Consider the following 8,989-nt stretch of genomic DNA (forward strand, 5'->3'; position numbering starts at 1 on the left):
GTCCCATATAAGTACTCCCTGATCACAAGTGAGTTACACTAGTCCCATATAAGTACTCCATGACCCCAAGTGAGTTACCTTAGTCCCAAATAAGTACTCCCTGACCCAAAGTGAGTTACCCAAGACACTTTATTATTACTCCCTTACCCCAAGCGAGTTACCCTAGCCACTTTATAAGTACTCCCTGACCACAAGTGAGTTACACTAGTCCCATATAAGTACTCCCTGACCACAAGATTGTTACCCTAGCCCCTTTATAAGTACTCCCTGACACCAAGTGAGTTACCCTAGCCCCTTTATAAGTACTCCCTGACCACAATTGTGTTACACTAGCCCCATTATAAGTACTTCCTGACTTTAATTGAGTTACCCTAGTCCCAAATAAGTACACCCTGACCCAAAGTGAGTTACCCAAGACACTTTATTATTACTCCCTTATCCCAAGCGAGTTACCCTAGCCCCTTTATAAGTACTCCCTGACCACAAGTGAGTTACCCTAGTACAATATAAGTACTCCCTGACCCCAAGTAAGTTACCCTAGTACAATATAAGTACTCCCTGACCCCAAGTGAGTTACACTAGTCCCATATAAGTACTCCCTGACCCCAAGGGAGTTACCCTAGTCCCATATAAGTACTCCCTGACCCCAAGTGAGTTACCCTAGTACAATATAAGTACTCCCTGACCCCAAGTAAGTTACCCTAGTCCCTTATAAGTACTCCATGATCCCAAGTGAGTTACCCTAGTCCCATATAATTACTCCTTGACCGCAAGCGAGTTACCCTAGTCCCATATAAGTACTCCCTGACCCAAAATGAGTTACCCAAGACCCCTCATTATTACTCCCTGACCCCAAGTGAGTTACCCTAGTCCCATATAAGTACTTCCTGACCCACAGCGAGTTACCCTAGTCCCATATAAGTACTCCCTGACCCCAAGCGAGTTACCCTAGTCCTATATAGGTATTCCCTGACCCCAAGTGAGTTACCATAGTCCCATATAGGTACTCCCTTACCCTAATTGAGTTACCCCAGCCCTTTTATAATTACTCCCTGACCCCAAATAAGTTACCCCAGTGCCATATAAGTACTCCCTGACCCAAAGCGAGTTACCGTAGTACAATATAAGTACTCCCTGACCCCAAGTAAGTTACCCTAGTCCCATATAAGTACTCCCTGATCACAAGTGAGTTACACTAGTCCCATATAAGTACTCCATGACCCCAAGTGAGTTACCCTAGTCCCATATAAGTACTACATGATACCAAGTAAGTTACCGTAGTCCCATATAAGTACTCCTTGACCCCATGTGAGTTACCCTAGTCCCAAATAAGTACTCCCTGACCCAAAGTGAGTTACCCAAGCCTCTTTATTAGTACTCCCTGACCCCAAGTGAGTTACACTAGTCCCATATAAGTACTCCCTGACCCCAAGTGAGTTACCCTAGTCCCATATAGGTATTCCCTGATCCCAAGTGAGTTACCTTAGTCCCATATAGGTACTCCCTTACCCTAATTGAGTTACCCTAGCCCTTTTATTATTACTACCTTACCCCAAGTGAGTTACCCCAGTGCCATATAAGTACTCCTTGACCCCATGTGAGTTACCCTAGTCCCAAATAAGTACTCCCTGACCCAAAGTGAGTTACCCAAGCCTCTTTATTAGTACTCCCTGACCCCAAGTGAGTTACACTAGTCCCATATAAGTACTCCTTGACCCCATGTGAGTTACCGTAGTCCCAAATAAGTACTCCCTGACCCAAAGTGAGTTACCCAAGCCTCTTTATTAGTACTCCCTGACCCCAAGTGAGTTACCCTAGTCACATATAAGTACACCCTGACCCCAAGTGAGTTACACTAGTCCCATATAAGTACTCCCTGACCCCAAGTGAGTTACCCTAGTCCCATATAGGTATTCCCTGACCCCAAGTGAGTTACCTTAGTCCCATATAGGTACTCCCTGACCCAATGCGAGTTACTCTAGTCCCATATAAATACTCCCTGACCCCAAGTGAGTTACACTAGTCCCATATAAGTACTCCCTGACCCCAAGTGAGTTACCCTAGTCCTAAATAAGTACTCCCTGACCCAAAGTGAGTTACCCAAGAACCTTCATTATTACTCCCTGACCGCAACTGATTTACCCTAGTCCCATATAAGTACTTCCTGACCCCAAGTGAGTTACCTTAGTACCTTATAAGTACAGCCTGACTCCAAGCGAGTTACCCTAGCCCCTTTATAAGTACTCCCTGACCCCAATTGAGTTACCCTAGTCCCACATAAGAAATCCCTGACCCTAAGTGAGTTACCCTTATCACATATAAGTACTCCCTGACCCCAAGTGAGTTACCCAAGTCCCAAATAAGTACTCCCTGACCCAATGCGAGTTACTCTAGTCCCAAATAAATACTCCCTGACCCCAAGTGAGTTACACTAGTCCCATATAAGTACTCCCTGACCCCAAGTGAGTTACCCTAGTCCTAAATAAGTACTCCCTGACCCAAAGTGAGTTACCCAAGACCCTTCATTATTACTCCCTGACCCCAACTGAGTTACCCTAGTCCCATATAAGTACTCCCTGACCCTAAGTGTGTTACCCTAGCACCTTTACAAGTACTCCCTGACTCCAAGTGAGTTACCCTAGTGCCATATAAGTACTCCCTGACTCCAAGTGAGTTACCCTAGTGCCATATAAGTACTCCCTGACACCAAGTGAGTTACCCTAGTGCCATATAAGTACTCCCTGACACCAAGTGAGTTACACTACCCACTTTATAAGTACTCCCTGACCCCAAGTGAGTTACACTAGTCCCATATAAGTACTCCCTGACCCCAAGTGTGTTACATTAGCCCCTTTATATGTACTCCCTGACTTTAAGTGAGTTACCCTAGTGCCATATAAGTACTCCCTGACACCAAGTGAGTTACACTAGCCACTTTATAAGTACTCCCTGACCCCAAGTGAGTTACACTAGTCCCATATAAGTACTACCTGACACCAAGTGTGTTACCTTAACCCCTTTATAAGTACTCCCTGACACCAAGTGAGTTACCCTAGTCCCATATAAGTACTCCCTGACCCCTAAGTGAGTTACCCTAGCCCCTTTATAAGTACTCCTGGATCCCAAGTGAGTTACCCTAGTACCATATAAGTATTCCCTGACCCCAAGTGAGTTACACTAGTCCCATATAAGTACTCCCTGATCACAAGTGTGTTACCCTAGCCCCTTTATAAGTACTCCCTGACTCCAAGTGAGTTACCCTAGTGCCATATAAGTACTCCCTGACACCAAGTGAGTTACACTAGTGCTAAAAAAGTTTTCCCTGACCCCAAGTGGGTTACATTAGCCCCTTTATATGTACTCCATGACTTTAAGTGAGTTATCCTAGTGCCATATAATTACTCCCTCACACCAAGTGAGTTACACTAGCCCCTTCATAAGTACTCCCTAACCCCAAGTGAGTTACACTAGTCCCATATAAGTTCTCCCTGACCCCAAGTGTGTCACCCTAGCCCCTTTATAAGTACTCCCTGACTCCAAGTGAGTTACCCTAGTCCCATATAAGTACTTCCTGACCCAATGCGAGTTACCCTAGTCCCATAAAAGTCCTCCCCGACCCCAAGTGAGTTACACTAGTCCCATATAAGTACTCCCTGATCACAAGTGTGTTACCCTAGCCCCTTTATAAGTACTCCCTGACTCCAAGTGAGTTACCCTAGTGCCATATAAGTACTCCCTGACACCAAGTGAGTTACACTAGTGCTATATAAGTTTTCCCTGACCCCAAGTGGGTTACATTAGCCCCTTTATATGTACTCCCTGACTTTAAGTGAGTTACCCTAGTGCCATATAAGTACTCCCTGACACCAAGTGAGTTACACTAGCCACTTTATAAGTACTCCCTGACCCCAAGTGAGTTACACTAGTCCCATATAAGTACTACCTGACACCAAGTGTGTCACCCTAGCCCCTTTATAAGTACTCCCTGACGCCAAGTGAGTTACCCTAGTCCCATATAAGTACTTCCTGACCCAATGCGAGTTACCCTAGTCCCATATAAGTACTCCCTGACCCCAAGTGAGTTACCCTAGTCCCATAAAAGTCCTCCCTGACCCCAAGTGAGTTACACTAGTCCCATATAAGTACTCCCTGATCACAAGTGTGTTACCCTAGCCCCTTTATAAGTACTCCCTGACTCCAAGTGAGTTACCCTAGTGCCATATAAGTACTCCCTGACACCAAGTGAGTTACACTAGTGCTATATAAGTTTTCCCTGACCCCAAGTGGGTTACATTAGCCCCTTTATATGTACTCCCTGACTTTATGTGAGTTACCCTAGTGCCATATAAGTACTCCCTGACACCAAGTGAGTTACACTAGCCACTTTATAAGTACTCCCTGACCCCAAGTGAGTTACACTAGTCCCATATAAGTACTACCTGACACCAAGTGTGTTACCTTAACCCCTTTATAAGTACTCCCTGACACCAAGTGAGTTACCCTAGGCCCATATAAGTACTCCCTGACCCCTAAGTGAGTTACCCTAGCCCCTTTATAAGTACTCCTGGATCCCAAGAGAGTTACCCTAGTACCATATAAGTATTCCCTGACCCCAAGTAAGTTACCCTAATCCCATATAAGTACTCCATGATTTCAAGTGAGTTACCTTAGTCCCATATAAGTACTCCCTAACCCAATGCGAGTTACCCTAGTCCCATATAAGTACTCCCTGACACCAAGTGAGTTACAATAGTCCCATATAAGTACTTCCTGGCCCCAAGTGTGTTACCCTAGTCCCATATAAGTACTCCCTGACCCTAAGTGTGTTACCCTAGCACCTTTACAAGTACTCCCTGACTCCAAGTGAGTTACCCTAGTGCCATATAAGTACTCCCTGACTCCAAGTGAGGTACCCTAGTGCCATATAAATACTCCCTGACACCAAGTGAGTTACCCTAGTGCCATATAAGTACTCCCTGACATCAAGTGAGTTACACTACCCACTTTATAAGTACTCCCTGACCCCAAGTGAGTTACACTAGTCCCATATAAGTACTCCCTGACCCCAAGTGTGTTACATTAGCCCCTTTATTTGTACTCCCTGACTTTAAGTGAGTTACCCTAGTGCCATATAAGTACTCCCTGACACCAAGTGAGTTACACTAGCCACTTTATAAGTACTCCCTGACCCCAAGTGAGTTACACTAGTCCCATATAAGTACTACCTGACACCAAGTGTGTTACCTTAACCCCTTTATAAGTACTCCCTGACACCAAGTGAGTTACCCTAGTCCCATATAAGTACTCCCTGACCCCTAAGTGAGTTACCCTAGCCCCTTTATAAGTACTCCTGGATCCCAAGTGAGTTACCCTAGTACCATATAAGTACTCCCTGACCCCAAGTAAGTTACCCCAATCCCATATAAGTACTCCATGATTTCAAGTGAGTTACCTTAGTCCCATATAAGTACTCCCTGACCCCAAGCGAGTTACACTAGTCCCATATAAGTACTCCCTGACCTCAAGTGAGTTACCCTAGTACAATATAAGTACTCCCTGACCCCAAGTAAGTTACCATAGTGCCATATATGTACTCCCTGACACAAAGTGAGTTACATTAGCCCCATTATAAGTACTCCCTGACCCCATGTGTGTTACCCTGGTTCCAGATAAGGACAAGTTAACCCCCAAGTTAGTTACCCTAGTACCATATAAGTACTCCCTGACCCCAAGTGAGTTACACTAGACCCTTTATAAGTATTCCCTGACCCCAAGTGAGTTACACTAGTCCCATATAAGTACTCCCTGATCACAAGTGTGTTACCCTAGCCCCTTTATAAGTACTCCCTGACTCCAAGTGAGTTACCCTAGTGCCATATAAGTACTCCTTGACACCAAGTGAGTTACACTAGTGCTATATAAGTTTTCCCTGACCCCAAGTGGGTTACATTAGCCCCTTTATATGTACTCCATGACTTTAAGTGAGTTATCCTAGTGCCACATAATTACTCCCTCACACCAAGTGAGTTACACTAGCCCCTTCATAAGTACTCCCTAACCCTAAGTGAGTTACACTAGTCCCATATAAGTTCTCCCTGACCCCAAGTGTGTCACCCTAGCCCCTTTATAAGTACTTCCTGACCCAATGCGAGTTACCCTAGTCCCATATAAGTACTCCCTGACCCCAAGTGAGTTACCCTAGTCCCATAAAAGTCCTTCCTGACCCAAAGTGAGTTACCCTAGTCCCATATAAGTACTCCCTGACCCCAAGTGAGTTACACTAGTCCCATATAAGTACTCCCTGTCCCCAAGTGAGTTACCCTAGTCCCATGTAAGTACTACCTGACCCCAAGCGAGTTACCCTAGCCCCTTTATAAGTACTCCCTGACCCAAAGTGAGTTACCGTAGTCCCATATAAGTATTCCCTGACCCCAAGTGAGATACACTAGTCCCATTTAAGTACTCCCTGACCCCAAGTGAGTTACACTGGTCCCATATAAGTACTCCCTGACCCCAAGTAAGTTACCCTAATCCCACATAAGTACTCCATGATTTCAAGTGAGTTACCTTAGTCCCATATAAGTACCCCCTGACCCCAAGCGAGTTACCCTAGTCCCATATAAGTACTCCCTGACCTCAAGTGAGTTACCCTAGTACAATATAAGTACTCCCTGACCCCAAGTGAGTTACCCTAGTCCCATATAAGTACTCCCTGACCTCAAGTGAGTTACCCTAGTACAATATAAGTACTCCCTGACCCCAAGTAAGTTACCATAGTGCCATATATGTACTCCCTAACACAAAGTGAGTTACATTAGCCCCATTATAAGTAATCCCTGACCCCAGGTGAGTTACCCTGGTTCCATATAAGGACAAGTTAACCCCCAAGTTAGTTACCCTAGTACCATATAAGTACTCCCTGACACCAAGTGAGTTACACTAGACCCTTTATAAGTACTCCCTGACCCCAAGTGAGTTACACTAGTCCCATATAAGTACTCCCTGACAACAAATGTGTTACCCTAGCCCCTTTATAAGTACTCCCTGTCTCCAAGTGAGTTACCCTAGTGCCATATAAGTACTCCCTGACACCAAGTGAGTTACACTAGTGCTATATAAGTACTCCCTGACACCAAGTGAGTTACACTAGCCCCTTTATAAGTACTCCCTGACCCCAAGTGAGTTACACTAGTCCCATATAAGTACTCCCTGACCCCAAGTGAGTTACACTAGTCCCATATAAGTACTCCCCGACCCCAAGAGTGTTACACTAGTACAATATAAGTACTCCCTGACCCCAAGTAAGTTACCCTAGTCCCAAATAAGTACTCCCTAACCCAAAGTGAATTACCCAAGACCCTTTATTATTACTCCCTGACCCCAAGTAAGTTACCCTAGTCCCAAATAAGTACTCCCTGACCCAAAGTGAGTTACCCAAGATACTTTATTATTACTCCCTGACCCCAAGCGAGTTACCCTAGCCCCTTTATAAGTACTCCCTGCCCCCAAGTGAGTTACCCTAGTACCATATAAGTACTCCCTGACCCTAAGTGAGTTACCCTTATCACATATAAGTACTCCCTGACCCTAAGTGAGTTACCCTAGTCACATATAAGTACTCCCTGACCCCAAGTAAGTTACCATAGTGCCATATATGTACTCCCTAACACAAAGTGAGTTACATTAGCCCCATTATAAGTAATCCCTGACCCCAGGTGAGTTACCCTGGTTCCATATAAGGACAAGTTAACCCCCAAGTTAGTTACCCTAGTACCATATAAGTACTCCCTGACACCAAGTGAGTTACACTAGACCCTTTATAAGTACTCCCTGACCCCAAGTGAGTTACACTAGTCCCATATAAGTACTCCCTGACAACAAATGTGTTACCCTAGCCCCTTTATAAGTACTCCCTGTCTCCAAGTGAGTTACCCTAGTGCCATATAAGTACTCCCTGACACCAAGTGAGTTACACTAGTGCTATATAAGTACTCCCTGACACCAAGTGAGTTACACTAGCCCCTTTATAAGTACTCCCTGACCCCAAGTGAGTTACACTAGTCCCATATAAGTACTCCCTGACCCCAAGTGAGTTACACTAGTCCCATATAAGTACTCCCCGACCCCAAGAGTGTTACACTAGTACAATATAAGTACTCCCTGACCCCAAGTAAGTTACCCTAGTCCCAAATAAGTACTCCCTAACCCAAAGTGAATTACCCAAGACCCTTTATTATTACTCCCTGACCCCAAGTAAGTTACCCTAGTCCCAAATAAGTACTCCCTGACCCAAAGTGAGTTACCCAAGATACTTTATTATTACTCCCTGACCCCAAGCGAGTTACCCTAGCCCCTTTATAAGTACTCCCTGCCCCCAAGTGAGTTACCCTAGTACCATATAAGTACTCCCTGACCCTAAGTGAGTTACCCTTATCACATATAAGTACTCCCTGACCCTAAGTGAGTTACCCTAGTCACATATAAGTACTCCCTGACCCCAAGTGAGTTAACCTAGCCCCTTTATTAGTACTCCCTGACCCTAAGTGAGTTACCCTAGTCACATATAAGTACTCCCTGACCCCAAGTGAGTTACCCTAGCCCCTTTATAAGTACTTTCTGACCCAAAGTGAGTTACCCAAGCCCCTTTATTATTACTCCCTGACCCCAAGTAAGTTACCCTAGTCCCACATAAGTACTCCCTGACCCCAAGTGAGTTACCCTGGTTCTATATAAATTCAAGTTAACCCCCAAGTGAGTTACCCTATTACCATATAAGTACTCCCTAACCCTATGCGTTTTAACCTAGTCCCATATAAGTACTCCCTGACCCCAAGTGAGTTACAATAGTCCCATATACGTACTCCCTGACCCCAAGTGTGTTACCCTAGTCCCATATAAGTACTCCCTGACCCTAAGTGTGTTACCCTAGCCCCTTTATAAGTACTCCCTGACACCAAGTGAGTTACACTAGCCACTTTATAAGTACTCC

This window comes from Prorops nasuta, unplaced genomic scaffold, assembly GCF_024137725.1.
Source record: "Prorops nasuta isolate Cenicafe-Biocafe unplaced genomic scaffold, Cenicafe_Pnas_1.2 PNAS00043, whole genome shotgun sequence".
NCBI lineage: Eukaryota > Metazoa > Arthropoda > Insecta > Hymenoptera > Bethylidae > Prorops > Prorops nasuta.